Genomic DNA, 23,239 nt, shown 5'->3' on the forward strand with positions numbered 1-23,239 from the left:
CGCAGAGACATTTTTGATATTATTAACGAAATAAGTAAAAACGATTCTGTGTCAGTATGGTTATTTCAAAGTTCTGAAAATGACGAATATTGTACTGAAGAAAAAAGTAAATTTGATCAATTTGTACGACCTAATGGCGTTATTTATCAAACAGATCTTCTCCACGAGAAAATGAAAAATCTTGCGCTGCGATATACTGATGATACTGACGAACTATTGAGCAGCTGTTTTACTGTTCCGTCAGTTGCGGCTCATTTTGCTAGAAAGAAAAATTCGTGGAAACCAACTAGATTTGATTCTCTCAATGATTTAATATCGAGTTGTGTCGAATACGGAAACGGCGGATTGTGGAATACTAAATACGATCATAAAGATGTTATTTCAGTTGATATGGTTGCATGTTATCCCGGAAGTTTTCTGGGATACGGACATTGTTCTGTATATTTTAAGAGATTCGTTCATCCGACACACGAAATGACGCGAGTATCGATAAATGGACCATTACTGGATTTTGACTTAACTGGATTTGCTTGTGTGGAATCATTCGAGTTTGCTAAAGATCTCCTTACGATTTGTTATGTTTGGTTCGGTAGGCATTTTTCAGAAAAACACTGGGTACCAATAGTACTATTACGATATATGTTTGACTGTAAAATAATAATATCGATGACGATCAACGAAGCAATTATATCATACCGGAAACAAACCGAAGTTTGGTTACCACAACAAAAGAAATATTCCGATGATGAAAACCCGGATAAGACAGATTACGATAATAAAATCGCAAAAAATCTTGGCAGAAAAATAATTGGCAAGTTCACCCAAGGAGCATCATATGATCATAAACGATATTGTACAAGACTGATCATGGACGATGCTGAGTTAGATTTTATAATCGCTGATACAACGAATAGAAACACGTTTATTAGTCGAGAAATAGCTTTCTTACCAAATGGAACTAAATAAGGTACAAATTAGATACAATTGTCAGCTATATGGACGGTGAGTCACCTCAATATACTCATTTAAGATCATCAATGTTAGCGTATGTTTCGATAAATCTATTATCGATGATAAATAAGGTTTCTGAGTTTGCTGTCAAAGTCGCTACGGATTCGTTTTATATCAATAAAAAATATTTAGGATTGTTGGAAAAATTAAGTATAGACACTTGTGCATCGTGGGGTTAGTGGAGAATAAAAAAGGAAAATATACTTAATTATTCCGAATCCGCTGATGTTGCGGTTAAAGATATTTATTGTAAAAATATCAAACATTAAAGCTATCGTCTTCAACATCGGTATACGATCCAATAACCAGAAATAAAACCGTTTATATAAACGGACCTGGATGTTCTGGTAAAACCACTCGAGCGATCGAACTATTTCAGAATTCAGATATGATGGTGCTAACACCTACACACAGACTCGCGCGAGAGATGAAACAACGAGGAGTACAATCATGTACTTATCGCAGCTTCTTCAGATCGAAGGGTGATGCATGGACTCCTGATCGAATGGGAGAAAATATATTCCGAGGATTATCATTTGGGATGAAATATGTACTGTGTCGTTGGAAGTATTAAAAACATTTCTCGATTGGTTATTAACAAGAAATATGTGCGACGATCACGGTCAACCACCACCCGTAGTTGGACCATCTCCACATGATTGGCTGAGAAATTTTGTTGATTATTACGAAGAAATAACTAATCATCATAGAGCACTTGATGCAGAATTAAGAGAATTAAACAAATTAATCAGACTACAACCGAATAAAATTCAGTGTGAAGTAATGCGTAAAATTTCAGAAACTTCCATGAACGACTTTTTGCAAACGTGGAGACCAAATGATTTGATAGTTGCAAGTAGAAAGATAGTTCGTGATACACTTCAACGGGAGTTGTTTCAGTTACAACGAGAAAAGTTTCCAACCTTGCCAGTTCCGTTATGTTATCGACCAGCAGATAACGCGACGGCAAAATATTGACGTTGATATACCAGGACAGGGGAAACAGTTTTTAGTATTAAATGATATTGTCGCAGTTGATGTCAAGGTTGTTGAAGATGCTCTACGCGCTAATAAATCCCCGTGGACGCTTAGATGCGCGATGACGATTCACTCATCTCAAGGATTAACTATTACCGATACAGTTGTTTGGATCGTTGATAATCGTATCGAATGGTCAAATCTGGTTTATCTCGCAGCACCTCGAGTTAGAAGAATATCTCAACTGCGGAGAATCGTCATGGACTCGTCAGTGATCAATGATGATATTGACAATGATATTATAAGAAAACAATTGGCTGTTTATAAACAAAGTGACAAAAAAACAATAACCTATTTTGACCTTGATGTTGAATTTATTAATGCGCTGAAACAGCAACAGAATAATCATTGTGCAAATTGTAATTGTATAATGCTGTGGAAGTACTCGAGTAATGATCCAAGAAAATTTACCTTAGATAGAAAAAATAACAGTCTTGGTCATACACGAGAAAATAGTATGTTGACCTGTCTTGAGTGTAATCGTAGTAGGGCTGCTAGTTAAGTGATTGCGGTGGTAATTGTGTGTCCTCGGGAATTATTTGTAATTGTTCACCTACAAATCCATTTTGAGGAGCAGTTGAATCTAGTCTGTAGATTGCGGGTCTACCAGTGGATCTTGTTACGCTAGATATATTATGCGTCGTAATAGGATCAGTCGCTCTTTTTTTTCCCACCTTCAAGTTCACCGGGCTCATATAAATATCTTGCAGTAATATTACTCAGTACTGGCTGTGTTGAAAAATCACGTCGTTGTGTAGGTATATTTTGTCTGTAATTGCATGAATGGGTTTCATGTTGGTTGTTTGATTTATTTCATTATTTAATGCTGTTATCACACTTGGTAATCTTGTAACCCATTCGCGAGATCTTTATCTTGAATAAATTCCCTCGAGTATTGATATCCACATAACCGCTCAGCGAGTGTTCGATTAAATCGCTCAACAATTGCCTGATCACGATGAATTGCTTTATGTCTTCGTCGTATTTTGACATTATATCGCTTCATCAACGATGATACTGGACCAAAACATTCCTTGCCAGTATCAACCTGTAATAGATGTGGCCATCGTAGACCACCTCGTTGAAAAATTCTTTCAAACGCAGAAGCTACCTCAGATGCTGTTTTAGCTGATAGCGGTTCTGCATCTTTTTATCTACTTGCAACATCAACTACAGTTAGCGCGTATTTATATGTTATTTGACGTCTTTTGATTTTAACTGTATCGTGTGGTAGAAATAATATATCAGCTTGAGGAACTTCATTAGGAACACTAACATCAAAATGTGCAAATCGAATTTCCATGGGTGGCGGTATATAAATTTGCCATATTGCCTGTTTGGATAACCACGCTTTAGCAGTAGAATACTTGACTTTTGCTGCATCAGCGAGTTTACTAATTGCTGCTTTACCCCTCCAGTATCCTCTTGGAGAATAATAAATCGACTATATTTATACATTATCAGCACCTAGCGCTAATTTACCTTTCATCGCGGATCTTACTAACCAGTTAGCTAATGATTCTCTGATATTTTTTTTTTACGGAATTTAATGAATGAATCAACTTCACATCTGCAATATGTCTGTCTTGTAGGTGTTTACTTTTATATGCTACATCATGAACATGACATGCTTTATCAATATCATTTATAGGATATTCACCTGGTTTTGGTTGATCCTGATTATCAAGCCTGATATCGAGTCGAGTACCAGGACCGCAATAATTATATCCGGGTAGATGTTTTTCTCCTGAGTATTTAGCCCAGGGAGTTCCCAGTAATTTTGTTAATTTTGCTGCAATATCACCTCCTCTTCTTTTTTTTTAACGCCGACTTTGTCCCTGACTTATCGCCAGGAATAAATTTAAATTTCTTTGTACCACACCGCGTACACTTACCCATAACCGCTGATCTGTTATTTTTTGTGGCAATAGTTGTTAGTGTATCCGTCGGGGTACGTGTCCTACATTTCACACAATTATAAATCTATGGATATTTTGTTTTCATGGATATAATTGATTTCTCAGCAACAAGAAAACGAGAACCTGTCAAGCATCATGCTGCGTTACCGAATTCCATCAGGATGATAATAATAGGACCATCTGGAAGTGGAAAGATACAGTTGTTACTTAATCTTATAATGAGATGGTTAAAGTAGGATAAGTTGTATTTAGTAGCCCCGTCTGTAGATAATCAGAGATGCTACGATGTGCTTAAAGATTTTAATGAAAACGCAAGATTATTAGATCACGATGTTATAGAGTTTATAACCAATATTGATGAAGCACCGTCAGTAGATTCCATAGACGGATTTATTAACAATTTGGTTGTATACGATGATGTGATGCTGGACAAACAATCAAATCCAGCTAGGATTTTTTCACGTGGTAGACATTAAAACACTGATGTGATTTATGTTACTCAACGATACACACAAATACCAAAGGTGATCAGAGACAACTGTAATATTTTAGTTGTGTTTAATGGAGTTGATACACATACGTTGCGAAATATTCATCAAACTTGGTTTGGCGGTGACATGGATATAAATAAATTTAGAAACATTTTTCACGAGCACAAGCTACTCCACATGGAGTTATAACGATAAACTTACATGATCCTCGAACACTATATCGTGTAGGTCTCGATAAAATATTTGGATAAATTCATGGAGCAGCAGGGAAGGTGCGATCTCATATATATAAACAAAGTACATACGAAAAAAAAAACAAAATAACCCCTAAGATGTTTGTGACCTTATTTTTTTTTCGTATGAGTTTTGTTTTAAGCAAATTATATTTCAACCAAGTGGTCTGTTCGCCTCCCCTGCTGCTTATAGTAATACTAAAAAAACGTTTGTTGTGGATGCCAGTAATGACTCCATCGATCGACGAAAAACAACGGTTACTCTCTTTTATGAGTCAAGGTAATGAATCAATCTTGTCATGGTTGACGATGACAACTGACAGTATTTTATGTGAAGTTGCTGGTTTATTTGCATGGCAGATAGCATCACAGCAGGGTGTTTCTTCACCGCGACACATATTCATCGCATTTCAGGAAAATGCACATGAAAACACACGAACACGAAATTTAGTGGCATTTGACACGCTTGGAGTTAGTGAAGTTTCATTAAGGATAAATGGGCATCAGGAACCATCCGAAGAAGTATTAATGAGTTTTCAACGCAATCATGTAGCACGTGCTTATCATCGTTTGATGACATTTATGGGGCCTGATCAGAATATTGATTCTGGTTTGCAGATATCTCAGCGTAATTTTACAATGCTGTATCCAATGTATTACTTTTCGTTGGAACATTTAGACTTACTCAGGCAATCTGTCGTTTATATGCACTTCCGAGCTCGTGTAGCACGATCACCACCTGGAATACCTGGTCCACCAGATATTCCTGGTGGTTAAAGAGCAATGGCCAATCATTGTACGGAAGGGGTTTATGACTTTCCGGAACACTTCGTTAGACGCAAAGCATCTCTATCTTATCTCCAATTTTGATTAAATTGATGCTGCTAAGCGATTAAATATATAAAAAATTCAGAGGTGTTTTTATGCGTGACCAATTACTAAAACAACCAAACCGTGTTGAAACCGGTATCATTAATCTCGATTTAAGTTCTGGTCCAGGTACTCTTTGGGTTGCATACGCGATTGATCCACGTGAAATTATTTATTTCGATTAGTATGGGTTGAGGCCTCCAAACGTTTTTATAAAATATGTCGGCAGAGTGCACATCACTCATCTTTAAAACACTCCAGTATGGTATTCAACATTACCAACACAGACAATAACTGATCCGCTAATATGTGGCCGTGAAGTACTTGCTGTACTCGTCGCTGTGTCAAGGTCCCTGACATCGTCAAGGACACCACCTCATAAAGTCGTGCACGAGTATACAAGTAGACGGTATAGACCGTCCACCGTCGTTTTAAACAGATCTTAAAGTATAACGGTATATATTAATGGAATATCTACTCTGAGTAAGACTCAGGGCAAACCTCAAGGTGACTTATCTCCATATGCAACCCTTGACGAGGTCAAAGATGAACTCGCTAATCTTTTGAGTCTTGCAAATGTGGACCAAACTGAAGTCGTAGTTTTTCAGGATAAACAAGGACGATTAAAGATGAGCAATATCCTATTGACAGATATTATTCTGCTTGTTCCAAATGTGACCGAAGATAACTTAGTGGTGTTTGCTAAAAGCGGTAAAATTACAAAATCGGAGGAATCAGTCTTAACACTCATGGGAGAGATTACTGGACGTATCAGAAGAATTGGAGATAGTATGTATAGTGATCTCAATATGAGTAAAATACAATTAGTAATGTGGGAAAACCAAAATCAGATCATGATGCGGTAACAAAAAGATACATAGAGAGCAACAACAACACGATCAGAACTGAGATCAATGATTGTTTACTAACAGCAGGTGATACAATGACTGGTTGTCTCACTATGACTAATAATAAAATTGCTGTCTTGGAGAACCAGAATCAACGAAGAAATAAGTTGATGATAGCAACATTCCGATGATGAACTCGTTAATGACAATCATTGATGGAATGACCTCATTTAGATCTGTATACTCTAATAATGTACAATCGTTTACACATTTTCGCCCAAAGAAAATAAATGGAATCGTTGATTATTTCTTTGAAAAGCCAACAGTTATCTGTATTAAACTCTCTGACATCGAAAACATTACAGACAGTGTAGTATATACAGCAGAGTCTAGATCAGCATTATGGACACCAATTAATAAATCAATCAAACATCGCGCTAATGTTACTCAGTTCTAAGTACTCGGTACTACGACATTTACGATATCTAACACAATTTCACGGCTTTATCCACTAACTGGATCCTCTGGATATATGTTAGTGATGTTGGAGCAAAATGACGAGGAAACATTTGTTGTAGAACCTGAAGAAATATTTTTAGGTTTGTTGTACTATAGGTGTCTTGAATTAGTCGCTAAACTACCACCTACTTAAAATATAATGAACTTCCCAATCGACGTTCAACATTACAGATACAATCAAGTATGTGAGTGTCAACCAAAACTGAAAAATATCGTTGACGATTATACAGTAAAAGTAAAATAAATTCGCAGACGTGTAGTTGTCGTTGACATAATTGTGTATTCGGTGTTCGCTGTTATAGAAGGATCAGGCGTATTGCTATCAACAATAAAAATGACATCGCCAGTAGTTGTAACAATTTGTATTTCAGCTGCAACAACAATTTCTGGTATTCTTAATATCATCGCAAAATAGATATCAACGTGCAGCGAAAATAAATTGCATGAGTATACAATAAAGTTGCATACAGCGACGCTAGTATAATCCATATCATCTTCGTTGATATCATCAGGCCTTGGCGATGGAATAATATCAGATACTGAGTTCACATAAATGATTAAGATTTATAACGACGCAATGGCTGTGTCAGAATCTACGAATGATTTTGAAAATAGGGATTTAAAACCCTGATTTAAAATAAGGGGTTTAACAATAATGTTGTCATCTCAATAATTACTTAAGCAGATTGTCAATATACGACACCGTTGAAAACCACGATGATATCAGCAAGCTCAACCAATCCTGAATTTAGCGTCAACTTTCCATCTGCAATTCCAGCGAAAGCAATAGCACTAGCACAATTACGAGTGTATCATAGTTGGTCATATATTAGATCAAAATCATTTGGTGGGTTGCAAGCAAATGATTCTCTTTTCGTACAAAAATAAACAAGATGTAACTCCCGGTTGGAATGTTGTGAGTATACCCACGGGTAATTATCAAACCGAACAAATCAACGATGAATTCCAGAGCAGAATATTAAATCTAATACGGAAAAGGAATCTAAACTAGCTATTACTGTTCGCCAACCAACATTACCAGCCCCGATAGAAATAAGTTCCCTTGATTATGTCGTCGATATATATCAATCGTCAATCCGAACAGCATTAGGATGGACAGAGATACGACCTGTTTATCAAGGACCGTTAGAACCTCAACGTGTCGATTTCTCCACGGTCAAGAAAATATTTGTGAAGCTTCCAGAATGTAAAAAAATATACTATGGAAGATTGATCCAGAAGCTCCTGGGAGTTTTTTAATTACTGATGAAGATACTAAAATATCTATACTTACTCATGATCCTAATGATGAAAAAAGAAAAGTGTATATTGCCGTTGAAATAATTAAATCTTATTCCAACGTTATTAAGTCTGAAACTTCGACATTCATTTTCTAGTATCATACAATATTATGACAATACTGTAAAAAAAATAACATTGAAACGATACAACATCTAAACCAGGGTGTGTCAGACCGTGAATATACTAATACAATTGGTATTCATAAATGGAACGGCCATAAGCTTTATGCAGATGTTTCTAGACGCCTATAAAATAACAGACAATCAATTACCAACGTTTGCAATACCAGGATTTAACGCCGACGAACTAAACAAATCAGTCAACGATATCATCGATAAATGTTTTCCCGAAGTACTTGAAGCATGGAGACAAATAACCCATCCTTCGAATATTCTCAAATACAATAAAGATCCATACAGTGGAGGTCGTCATATTTCACCAGGAATTGTTAATATAACATGAACGATCGCAGTCAATCTTATATGTGATGCAGTTGATGCCAGTTATCAAGTAGATCTTGAAAAATCCAGTCAGGCCCAGCAGGGATATATTTTATATACATTCACGCCTCAAGCACTCCCTGGAATTTGGATTGTGTTAAAACCCGTTAATCCGGTTTATCTGAGGTGTCATAATCTGCTATTATTAATAATACATTTCATGCTTACTGACCAAACCGGACACTTGCCTGATTTGAGATATAAAGTTCTAAATATAAATATGTATTTACACACCTAGATGAGCGATCGTAGATCTTCACGTTCGTAGAAGATTTTGTAAAGTCGAAGTTGGCGTTTTACAAACACTACACACAATTATTCCTAGATTTAATCAAGGGGTGTTATATAATGTATTAACACGTGAGAGATTTTGTATACAATAAAGATATACTAGAAAGTGTCGTCAAAACAATATTGATACTTCCATACACAGAAAAATTTGGTGTTAATATAATTATTGATGTATACGACGATGAAAACGTTTTGTTAACGTATAAATAGTTAAATGAGCTGCAGCGAGAACATCTTATTACGATTATGTGTGATAGAGATTAGATTCTGAATTATGCACATTCTTGCATTGAATTTGATCAGCTTAAAAATATTATAATCTATCAAAGGACTCGGTCATCGATTATGTCAGGGACTTTCACATTGTCTAGCTTTTACAATTACTTTCATTTTCACAATCCGTCACTACTTTCACTTTGTTTAGCTGTTACTGTCGTTTTCACTACTTTCACAATCACCTGTGACAGTGCTTTCCCTTTACGTTTACATGGATCGTTTGACGGTCTGACATCATCTTTCAAACTGTCTAAAAGGTGTATCGACAATCTTTTTATTTTGCATTCTTGAGATAATTCGGAACTTCTGTATCTTTAGCTGTCGCCATGGATTGAAACATAGATTGCTGAATCAGCTTAATGAATCTGTATTCTGCTGGTAGTGTATTCAAATTTTGATTGTTGTAATAATTAAAAATCACAAATAATTTTTTCAACAATAAGTTCATCAGATATTTTTATACCGTCATGTTGTAATTGTTCAGTTGCAGAAAAAATAGCATTAATATTTTCAAAATTCATTATATAATAAATATATATTTAAAATACAAATCATTGAAAAAAAATTAGTGTTTACACAATACAACTTCCATATGAACTCCTAGATTGCCAAACGACATTTTCGCAAGTTCAGAGGACGATACAAAATATATACACAACACAACGCCCATGTGAAATACTAGATTGCCAAACGACATTCTAACAAGTTCAGAGGGTTATACGAAATATTTATAATCGTAGATCTAAGGACGGCATAATGCCCATGTGAACTAGTAGATTACCAAACGATATTCTAGCAAGTTCAGAAGGCGATACGAAATATTTACAGATTATAAAATCTTACCTCTAAGGATGACACAGTACATTTAGTAACATATTTACAGCATTATATATAATCTTAGTTCTAAGGACGGCACAGTACATATACGGGGGTTCTTCTCTACGTTCAAAAGATTTCTGCTAAAAAGCACCCATCACGTGGTGACATAGTGAGAAGGTATATTTTTTCTTTTGAAGTTAGAGAATGTGGAAGAGTCAACCCCATTTATTAATGAAAAGTTGCGATTATCTCCCTTCATCGACAAATTTGTCATTCATGGGATTAGAACACCAGACCTCGGGTATGAGATTCCAACTCGTTAACACTGCACCACATACAATCTTTGCTGATATATGTTTCAGAAATTATTGTGAAGTTACCTATACTAGATTCCTACAAATGATCACTATTATCAGTAAATCAAAATTGTTGCAAACTGCAGCGTGGATTTATTTCCATTTCTAAAACAAACCGTATAAAATAATCATACATATATTTTTGCCGAGTTAATATATGTCTGTATGCAGAGATCTGAAAATAACCTAGTTGTATTATACACATAATCTGGGCGTGTGATTTAATTGTTTTTCTGCATTTTACTGAAACAATGACAAAGTTAAAACGTGTAAATTCTTCCACTTATTTGAATTTTACAAAATTATGTTACTCCACCAACAGATAATTACCGCACAGACATTTAAATTAATGACACAAAACATCGCTGAGGTCATTACACTGTAACAAGCGGGGTAACTTCTTAATAAATCTACCGGAGAGAGGTTTGATAGACATAATTATCTACCTTCAAAATTCTTTCTATGTCTAATAATGAAATCATATATTTTATTTGTCTTTCTTTGAAAACGCTGATTTGGTTACATTATTTGCGACAAGGTGTATTGAATACCTGCAAATATCAAAATATTTGACAGCTGCATATGTCAAATGAAAGTCTATTTCTTCGCATGTCTCTACATTTGTAGATACAAATACTTTTGCGCTCTTATCATTAAAGCCAGTCTTACCAAATTTGCAATTCTGACTCTGTGTAATTACTCCTCAATTATTTAAATAATTATCTTTCGAATCTGAATTAAAATAATCGATCACAAGACCCTTTTCGATTAGTCCATGAAAACAGTCATATACCAATTTATGACAAAGATACATTTGATTTCCCCTGGTATTTTTTATGAGATACCCAACATTAATGATCGTACCGACTGGATTTTATTTAGTCGACAGTTGCTGACGATACCATCACTAGATGCTTCATGATCCTTGAAGATGGGATGGTTTACAAACTCATTTTGCTCCATTTATATAATAATAGTATTTGTCTAAATAACCCTTTTGAAAATCTGGCTAGAGAGTCTTCAGAGTTTTTATGGGAGATTCATCGGAGTTATTTTAAAAAAATCATAATATCGTTTTAGCTCTCTGTTTTTTTAACATGTCATGGCGCACACAACCGCGTTTCTCCTCTAACTCCTTTGCTACATTTTAAATACGGTTTTGGTCCTAGACTCCCTCCTCGTAAGCTTTGCATGAGTCCACATAATTCATGTACGCAAGCTTTGTTACAAGAAGTTGTAGTGCCGATCATTAACCATTTACAGTTATATTTGTCCTAATTATTATATGAAAGAGTCTAAGAGATTATCTACAAATCAAGTATTCGAAAGCTAGATTCGATCTTGACAGAAGTACCCCCCCCCCACTTGCGGAGGCGAGCTCTTGCTGATCCGAAGAAAACTCTGATTAAAAGTATTCATGACGCCAAGAAAGAAGGTGTTATGGATGCTACAATGAATGACTAACGAGCTGCGACGATATTAATTATCTCGACAATCAAAGATAATTTTCTAGGGTAAAATGTATTGCGGAAGTAGATGATACTTGGATTATCCGTGACAAACGTGACCCTCTTCGATTACACCACCTCGTTGGAAACGATGTTTGAAATATTGGCAAGTTAAATAAAAAATTCCAAACCATGAATATTGACTGGTATTGACAAACCGTATTATGAACTAACGTATCTTGCCACTGCAGTTGTTTGTGCTATATATCCTCTGAATAATAAACCTAGTTTTCATGATCTCAAACTAATGAAATTTTCTACGATGAATTGTGTAGTCGAACGAGTAATGGAACATTTACAAATGCAACATGTGGAAATCAAATAACAGATCTAAGACGTGAAAAAATAAACAAATGGGCTGAATCAGACAAGGATAACTTGAGCTACAATAAATGATGTTGTTAAGTTAGAAAAAATACTAAAATTCCCAATAATGGTAAAAACAATAACAGGAGAAGTATTATACGAACCGAAATATTTATCGAAAGAAGGTCCGATAAATATCGTTGATCATAATGCGCATGCTTGGACTTCTGCAATAACAATATTTCCAAGAGATAGAACCGTTAGATTTTACCAAGAAGATAAATTTGATTTTATTAACGAAATAGGTAAGAATGATCCCGTTTAAGTGTGGTTATTTCAAAGTTCTGAAGAAAATCACGGCGAATTAATTAAACCTGATGGAAGTATCTGTATCGAAGAAAATGAATTTGATCAGTTTGTAAAACCTAATGGTGAGATTTATCGAACAGAATTTCTTCATGCAAAAATGAAAGATTTTGCGTCAAAATACACCAACGAGCATGAAAAGCTGCTGAGTAATTGTTGTACGATTCCATCAGTCGCGGCTCATTTTGCTAGAGAGAACAATTAATGGAAACCAACTCGGCTTGGATTTCTCGATGATATAATATCAAGTTGTGTCGAATACGGGCACGGTGGATTATGGAGTACCAGATACGATTATAAGGATGTTATCTCGTTGATAAGTTTGCATGTTATTCCGGAAGTTTTTCTGTTTGGGAAAATGTTCTAAATACTTTAAGATACTAGGACATCCAACACACGAGATGACCAGAGTTGCGGTAAACGGACCTTTACAAGCCTTTGACTTGAAAATCGACTCGTTTGTATTGAGCCATTCGAATTTGCACCGAAAAACCTTCATCCGATTGTCGCAGTTTGGTTTGGAAAACATTTTTCAGAAAAACATTGGGCTCCAATAGTTTTATTACAATATATGCTTGATGTAGAAATATTGATATTGTTCGTTGTAAGTGGAGCAATTTTGTCATATAGTCCGCAGAAATAAGTTCGGTTACCACAACAAAAGAAGTACTGATGATGAAAATCCTGATATAACTGATTTGAGAATAAAATCGCAAAAGATCTTGGCAGAAAAATAATTGGTAAATTTACCCAAGGAGGATAATGTAACAAGATAACTGGGTGGGATGTCGGATTTACAAAAGAACACTTTTGATGGTGACACATTTGCAATGTTTAATGATAAATGACTTGAATAAGAAAATGATTATGATAAATTCGTGCGTATATAATGTCCAAATATTGGATCAATTAATATAATCTTCACAAACTTAATAAAGAAAATACAAATAAATGACGTTACACAGTACAAGGGTGATCGATTCACAGTGATTTCACAACGAAAGAATGGCGTGTTTTGCTAAAATTGTGGTATTTTACTCATATAGTAAAAATCTATTCACTCAAATAGTGAAAATGACGAAACAAAGGGACATATGTACAAAAATATCTTTATAGTACCCAAAACACACTGGGTATTACAAACCCCAAAGATTATCCCACGGCTAAAATTTACATGTATGGAGCAACACATTCCGTCACCAGCCCACTTGGCTACCAGTCATACTGATCAATCAAGCAGACAGCATTCCAGGTTGGTCAATCAAGCAATCAGCGCCCACCAATCTCGGTCAGCAACACCCTATTACCTCCTACTCGACCAGCAACACTTTACTCAGCTCTACGGCTGCTATGTTAGGGTGGCGCTCCACAGTTTCGTAGCATCGAATTTTAAAGAAAAATATTTTCCATGGCTTTCCTCACTGGTTATACTGGCTATTTAAAAAAGACCTGGTATATCTTAGGTATAACTCAAAGAACCTTTAATTCCCTTTATTTTGGTATATGATTGATGGGAGTAATGTAGGTTATAGAGTATACAGCTTGGCCTTATTCCATATGTGCATCTTTCAAAAAACTGCTGGCTCCATTTATTCATTTTCACTTCCTGAACTTCAGAGGTAAGTAGTAAAATAAAGAGCTGATAAAATTTTTTAAAATACATTATATATATATATATATATATATATGGAAATTCATTCATTGCACTTTCAGAATCTGGTATTGTCTAGTCTGGCAAAATTAATTTTCGCTATTTTAATAGCTGCTAGGAATAGTGTACTTTAGACTAATTCAGGCTGATTTTTTAGCAGGAGGGAGCAGTCATTTTTGTTAGCAGTGTGATTAGATCATGTACAAGTTCCAAAAGTACACTATCCAAAGAAATATCATCCACATTACATTAATGTAGCATAGAGGTACGCCAACATTCTCTCCACTGTGCATGTTTTAAATGCAAACAACTTCACCTTACATACGTCACTCTCTCAAAAGTACAAAATAGCTGATGAGCGCCCCCTCAGCTTCACAGCCAATTCCTATGGTTAGCTCACCAGCTTTTGCCATGACGACTCCGATCACTCCGATAACTCAGACCACTCCGATCACTCTGGTCAGCTGAAAATACATCTAATACTGTGTACTATGCATGGCACGGGTATGTACCATGAAACATAATGACGTTATCTAGGGTAAGCTATACAGATTACATTATCGGCACAATAATTACAAAACAATACATAAGTTCAGAAGTGAACATAGCCGTACCCGACAAGAATCCTACGGCACTAAACGTTTCCAAGAAACGCAACTTTATATGCTAATATAAATCTCTTGCTAAGTCACAATCAAAAATAGAAAGTATCTGCATAAAACTACGTAAGCCGAAGCTACATAGAAAATATACTAAAATAAACGTGGTAGTACAATAGTTATAACTTATACAAAAGACATTAATGAATATCTCACATACGTCTACAGCTGAAGATGTGCAAGTCCTTAAAGTAGACCGCTCACTGACAAGACGTTCCGTAATGTAAAGATTTTGTCTTACGGTGAGGCATTTATTCATAGACGATGCCACAACACATGTCTGTGCGCTGGAAGTATTCGGTTTCTCCCATCGAAAGCACTATGCAAGTGTGGCATAGGATGAACCGAAGTCACTATTTCGAAAACTTTGTACAATATACATAAATCATCCTAGGGTGATTTATACAATTCTGTGACAGATCATATGATCATAAACGACATTGTACAAGACTAATTACAGATGATGCTGAAATCGATTTTATAATTACTGATACACGGAGAGAAACACATTTATAAGTCGAAGTAATGTTAATTTATCGGACGGAACTAAATTAGGTACAATTGTGAGGTACACTGATGGTGAGTCACCGCAGTTTACTCATTTAAGATCTTCAATGCTCGCGTACGTTTCGATAATTTTATTATCGATGATAAATAGATCTCCAGATGCCGCTGTTAGAGTCGCCACATATTCAATTTATATCAATAAAACGATACAGGATTACTAGAACAACTACATATCGGCGCTGATGCATCATGAGGCGAATGGCGAATAAAACAAGAAAAAATACTTAGTAATTATGAATCTGCCGATATTGAAATATTATATATTTATTACAAAAATAATCAAATATCAGAATTGTCATCTGCATCATCGGTATATGATACTGTGACCAGACATAAGACAGTTTATCTCAATGGATCGGAAGGTTCGGGTAAAAGAACACGTGTGATCGAATTATTTAGTGGACTTTATATAATTGTATTAACCCCTACACATGGACTCGCCAGAGAAATGAACGAACGAGGAGTTAAATCTCATACTTATCACAGCTTCTTCCGATGGAAGGGAAATATATGGACTCCTGATCGAATGGGTGAAAAATATATTCCAAAGATTATTATCTGGAATGAAATATGTACAGTGTCGCTGGAGACATTAAACATATTTCTTGAATGGTTGTTGACAAAAAATACTGCTATGATAATGTGTGGTGACTGATTATGGTCAACCACCACCTTTTGTTGGATTGTGTCTGCATGAATGGTTAAATAAATTCGTAGATTATTACGAGGAAATAACTAATGATCACAGAGCGCTTAATCCAGAATTAAGAGAGCTTAAGAAATTAATAAGATTACAACCAAATAAAATTCAGTGTGAAATAATGTGCAAAGTAATTTCAGAAACTCCTATGAATGAGTTTTGGAATATGTGGAGACCAGATGATTTGATAGTTGCAAGTAGAAATATAGTTCGTGATACACTTCAACAACAATTATATCTGTTAACTAAATTAAAGTTTTCAAATCTAAACATACCATTGTGTTATCACCCAGCAGACACTCGATGACAAAATATCGACGTTGAAATTCCAGGTTGCGGTAGTAAAAAAATCTTGTATTAAATGCTATTGTTTTAGTTCCTGTTAGTGTTGTTGAGATGGCGTTGACGATGGACAAAACTGCATGCACTCTAGGATATGCTATAACGATTCATTCGTCAAAAGGATTAACTATTTCTATACTAATATTTGGATTGTTGATGATCGTATTGTATGGTCAAATTTAGTTAATCTCGCAGTGTCTCGAGTCAGAAGAATATCTTAGCTGCTGAGGATTATCATAGACTTCACAGAAAATAATAATCAAACTGCTAGCAATGGCGATGATGTAGTAAAAAAAAATTAGTTAATTATAAGTAGAGTGTAAAACAAAATAAGAGCGACTTTGATCTCTTTGCTGAATTGATAATGAAATTGAAACAACGACAGAATAAGCATTGTGCGAGCTGTAACAGTGTAATGTTGTGGCAATATTAAAAAAATAATCCAGGACAGTATACCGTAGATAGAATTAGTAATAGTCTTCGTCACACAACCGAAAATGTGATGCTGACCTGTCTTGAATGTCATCGCCGTCGAGACGCTAGTTCACCAGAGTGAACGCGGTGATAATTGTGTGTCTTCAGGGATTACTTGTAACTGTCCACGTACAAATCCACGCTGTGAAGCAGCTGAATCTATTCTGTAGATTGCAGGTCTAACCGTGTATCTTACCACGTTGGAAATGTTATGTGTCGTCACACTCCAAATAGGATCAGTTGCTCTTTTTTTTTATAACCACCTTCAAGTTCACCAGGTTTATATAAATATCTTACAGTAACATTGCCTAGTACTGGTTGTTTTGAGAAGGAGTCACGTCGTTGTATTGTTATATGTTTTTTTTGTGATTGCATTGATGGGTTTCATAGAAATTGCACTAGTAATTTCATTATTTAACGTATTTATTACATTTGGTAGTCTTGCAACTCATTCACGGGCTCTCTTGTCTTTCTTATTTATTTCTTTCAAATACTGATATCCAAACAATCGCTCAGCAAGTGTTCGATTAAATCGTTCAACAATTACCTGATCGCAATGAATTGTGGTATGTCCTCGTCTGATTTCGAGGTTATGTTTTTTCATCAGAGATGATACTGCACCAACAAATTCCTTGCCAGGATCAATCTGTAGCAACTGTGGCTATCGTAGACCACCTTGTGGTCCGGATCCTCATTGATAAATTCGTTCAAAGGCAGATGCAACCTAAGTTGCTGTTTTAGTTCATAGTGGTCTGCTTTTTTATACCTACTTGCAACGTCAACGACAGTCAACGCGTATTTGTAAGTGCGCGATGGACGTCTACCAGTTTTAATAGTATTGTATGGTAAAAACAAAATATCTGCTTGAAGAACTTCATTGGGCGCTATGACATCAAAATGTGCATACTGAAATTGTCCAGGTGGTGGTGGTGGATAAATTTGCCATATTGGCTGTCGTGCTAACCGATTTACAGCAACAGAACGTGTGACATTTGCTGTATCAGCAAGTTTACTAATCGCTGCTCTACCCCTCCAATATCCTCTTGGGTTATAATAAATCGATTACATTATAATACTAATCGGTTGATTAATTACCGGCCCATAATACTAGTTTACCTTTCATCGTGGATTTTACAAGGAAAGCTAGCAAGTTTTTCACTGAGAGATTTATTTTTTATGGAATTTAACGAGTGAATCAACTTCACATCTGCAATATGTCGTTGTCGTAAATCCTTACTTTTGTACGCTGCATCATGAACATGGTAGCAGATTGATAGACAATACAGATCGAATAAAACGTCTACTATCAGTAGTTTCATAGGCGTACGGCCGTTTACTGATTCAGGTCACTGACGCTATCTTGAATGACTCTGGTCACTGTTTTGGCTAATATATTTTTATGGATTATTAAATCCAAGGGTTGCGCGTAGTATATATCGGCAAAAACGCTTACAGTAATTCTGCTTCTTTATTTGCACGTCTTATTCCCTTTCTCAGCACTCTCCGTAATTAATTATTTTTTTAAATTTACAAAAGACAGTTGTGTTCCATGAGAGAGAGAGAGAGAGAGAGAGAGAGAGAGAGAGAGAACAATTAAAGTTGAAAAAAATTCAGTTTCCCTATGTCAACATTTTAAATTATTTAACGATAGTAGGAAGATAAACATGGACAAAGCAAACATTTCTAATCTTTATATATTTTTTTTAATTATAAATTTTGTATCAACAGTAAATATTTTCCAGTATTAAAGTATATAATCTTTGACCATTCTTGTCCGTTTTTGTCCTGTCTTTATTCTGTCTTTGCCTGTTCGTATTCTTTCTCTCAACACTTACCGTATTTAAATATTTTTAGAACGTTTTTGATGACATTTCATTGTCAGTTAGAGAAAGGGGGAGTAGAAGTAACATTAATGTGTATGGTATATACATTTTGTATCAACAGTAAATACATTTCCAGTATTGTAAGTATATAACGTCTTTGCACCGTCTTTGCGCAGTTATCTTTTCCCAGTTCTTACTATATTAACGTATAAAACATAACTATTTTTTTAATAGCACATATGTGACTGATAGGTAACTTGTAAGCAACGATACAAGCCCCTGTACTCACGAGGAACTTTCTGTATCTTTTTTAAATGAGATAAACTATTTGATAAATAATGATGACAAAATGTGTTATACAGTATTTAACATAACTGAATGTAATTATATATTTCAAGAAAAGAACGATAAGCAAACGATAAACTAAGCAAACATTTAATATATATATATATATATATATATATATATATATATATATATATATATATATATATATATATATATATATATATATATATATATATATATATATATATATTATTGGTATCTCAAATTGTGATCCGCCCATGACGCAATAATACGCATATATAAATATTTTCGAGACCGTCTGCAGCTGATTCTAGATCAGTGATCAATTTCCACACATTAATAATTAGTCACGTTTGAAAATATCGATAAAAAGTATTAGTAATCCCGGTTTTCTAAATGAATTTAATATGGTACACATTTTGATCACAATCCTTTCTGCTTTATGTCCCCCCCCCCCGCCTCTCATGCATAACGGACAAACTACGCAGAAATGTGGAATGAGAGAGAAAACAATTTGTACTGGATTAAAACCTTGAAATAGAAATTACACCAAGTAACATACAAGAATATGATTAGTCGTAACGATATGTGCACATTTTCCTTGGGATTTATCTACAGTGTTTCTCAATGATACAAAGTTGCTAATCATGTCGACATCATACAGTAAATTTATCGGTTACGTGGTACACACATGTATTAATTTTTTGTTTTTGTTGTTGTTTCTTAAACATACTATAATGTTCTAAAAATCGATTATTATTAATTAAATATGAAAATGTCCAAAGGCCTCTCTCTCTCTCTCTACCATCGTTGCACGATACGGGCTAAAATCTATGAAATGACGCGAGTAGAGGATTTTCGTTTGTATCATCCCACGATAAATCTGGACTTATGAACGATGGTAAAAGTGAAGTCAAACCGACCAAAGGATGAGAGAGAGAGAGAGAGAGAGAGAGAGAGAGAGAGAGAGAGAGAGAGAGAGAGAGTGTTATGGTCGGTGGTACATTTACTAAAGCAGAACAACGACTTAGATCAGCTATAAATATATTTAAATATTTTAATTACCTATTGGTGGTTCATCATTTCGCTTAGTTTCTATTTTGACATTAATTTCCATGCGCCTGTACGTGAATGGCGTAGCTTACCAAATATTTGTAGTGCGTAAATTTTAACATTGAAACCATCTTTCATGTTTAAATCATAAGTGTGTATTATATTGATTTAACCAATGTGAAGAAAAATAGAAACTAAAAAAAGAGAAAGCAATCAACTTATAAATATGCAAAGGTTTTTGTGAGTAACCACAAGAGGCACAGAACTACATTTTGTAGCGGACACACTCGGGGATGTGAGGAGTTCATTCACTCGGTCAATACACAGCTGCCTGTAGTAAATCTTAACTCCGTTCAAAAGGGCAAATATATGTATTTGTATGTAATATATATATATATATATATATATATATATATATATATATATATATATATATATATATATATATATATATATATATATATATATATATATATATATATAGTTTGAAAGCTGCATCAATGATAAAACCACTCGTTGTAAAAAAAAGTTTCATTTCATGGCATATCATTGATACAGCTTACATACTATACGTATATTCTACCGCTTCGGTGGCTAGTGGTTAGATCGTCCGCCTCGGACGCGGGAGGTCGTGGGTTCGATCCCTGGCCGAGTCATACCAAAGACTTACAAATAATGGTACTAACAGCTGCCTCGCTTGGCGCTCAGCACTAAGAGGTTAGTGTTAGGACTGGTCGGCCTGGTGTCAGGATAATGTGACTGGGTGGGACATCATGCTACATGTATGTGGCATGATGCCCCATTGATGGACATTACTTTAAACTGCCACAAAGCAGACATCGTAGCGATATGACTGAAAAATTGTTAAAGCTACGTTAAAAATTCTAAATACATACATATATTATTTAAATATATAAACTTTGTATCAACATTAGATATGTATATGTGCCGTCTTTATCGTGTTTTGCCAGTCTTTGTGCGTCTTTAATATTCTTGTTGTTGACATTCCCTAGCCCCATGCCAGCACATACAGCTGGTTAGGACCTAGAAGTGACACCCTGTTTACATCTAAAAGTGTTTATGGTGTAGGTGTTCCTTGACCACCCATGAGAGTCTGTAGATGTTTGTGTTTGAAAAACAATAATGTAATATATAAGTTTTGACAGGGTTGATTTCGTTTTTGATCTATCAAATTCAATGTAGTTGTATTATCCCATAAAGAAGCGTGGTCTGTGTACTTTCTTCCCTTTGTCCGAGCTGACAGTGGGCCTGATTTCCATCAGAAGAGCTTCAGATTAGGGTTGTACTATTGCCCCAGTGGCAAATATTTGCCATGGGCCAATTTCCTTCCCTTCATTTTTGAGTATCTCTGTAGGTTTAAGGTTGACTTGCCAAAGTCTAAGTGTCCATCTTTTTATTTTATTTTTTTTATATTTTTTTTTAGTTCGGAATGGCCTGGGTCAAATATAAGAGTTATTCCCTTAAATGTATATACCCAAAAATAAATAAGTGTGTCTTTATATTTGGGTGAGTTTGTGATGTGTGTGTAGCAGATATGCCTTAGCATATATAAATGTTGGATGTTTCTTTGTTATTTTAAGAGATGTAGTTTTCACTGCCATATTTTATGCCAGCAAAAACTAGATCATTTTAATTAAGTTTTATTTGATACATACCATGGTATGTAGATCTTGAGTATTTCTTCCCCACTATCTAAAGGTGGAGAATGTGGTTGAGTTTTTAAGTTTTATTTGTTAGCGTCGTGGCGCTTTTGCTGAGTTTGCTTAGTATTGTGGTTGTTCTTTGTGCCTTGGCACGTTTCCATATTTGTATCCAACATTTCTATTGGTGGTTTGAAGGTATTCAAGTTATCACAAGGTTTGTTTTAGTTTATTCCGGAAATCTACATCCTTTTAATTGGACATAGCATCTTCTTCATAATCTTCTTTGCCTTGGCGGTTGGAGTCGAGGGTGAGGGTGGGGGTGTTTGAATAGCAAAGACCTCGCCCCATGGAGAACTCGCCCTTGGAGAACTCGCCCCATGGAGAACTCATCCCAGGTATCAGGAGAAGTCGCCCCATGGTGGTCAGCGAATTCGCCCCACTTCGTCTAGAGAAGTCGCCCCATTTCGCCTGGAGAAGTCGCCCCAAGTATAATATATATTATTTCTGAGATGTCGCCACATGGTTGTTAAGGCTTTATTTATCGTTGTTTTTCTTCAACTTAATAACTTATTAAATCTATAAAATGTGAAATTTTTTCAAGTTTTCCATTTGATCAACTCCGCTTCTGTACTTAACGAAAAATGATTTAATTATTTTTGTAAAGTGCTTTTACGCTGGTTTTATTTGATAAATTTAGGAGACTATAACATTTATTAATTATACGACGTAGATTTGATAATGAAGGAATCGATTGTATTGTGAAAGGAATCACATTTCTCTCTATTTTACATTCTGCTTTGTTTAAAGCCTGATGTTGAGTAATAATACGGGCTTTGTTCAGCGCAGAATCAGTTATATGTGTATGATAATTTCTATTTTGTAAATATGTTTGTAATTTATTCAACGAATTTTGTAATTGACAATCATTTGAAATAATGCGTCGGTATATTTTCGACTGGCTATATGGTATACCGTATTTACATGACATGGGATGACATGAATAATATTTCACATAAGTAGTAAGGTGGGCCACCCTAGCCTCAATGGGAATTATCATTACAGAGACCCCTGGGCCACTCTAGCCTCAATGGAAAATTAACATGGAGAAAAATTGTGGGCCACTCTAGCCTCAAGGGGAATTTAACATGGGAAATAGTCTTGGGCTACTCTAGCCTCAAGGGGAATTGAACATGGAGAAAAAACCCTGGGCCACTCTAGCCTCAAGGGGAATTGAACATGGGATTTTTTTGTTTAATTTTTTTTTTAAATTTAAATTTAAATTTAAATTTACAAAAGGGGTAGGCAATTGAATAAAGTCATTCTCTTTTCGAGAAATATGGCTGG

This window comes from Sinohyriopsis cumingii, chromosome 7 (assembly GCF_028554795.1).
Source record: "Sinohyriopsis cumingii isolate HCF-2022 chromosome 7, ASM2855479v2, whole genome shotgun sequence".
NCBI classification, from domain to species: Eukaryota; Metazoa; Mollusca; class Bivalvia; order Unionida; family Unionidae; genus Sinohyriopsis; species Sinohyriopsis cumingii.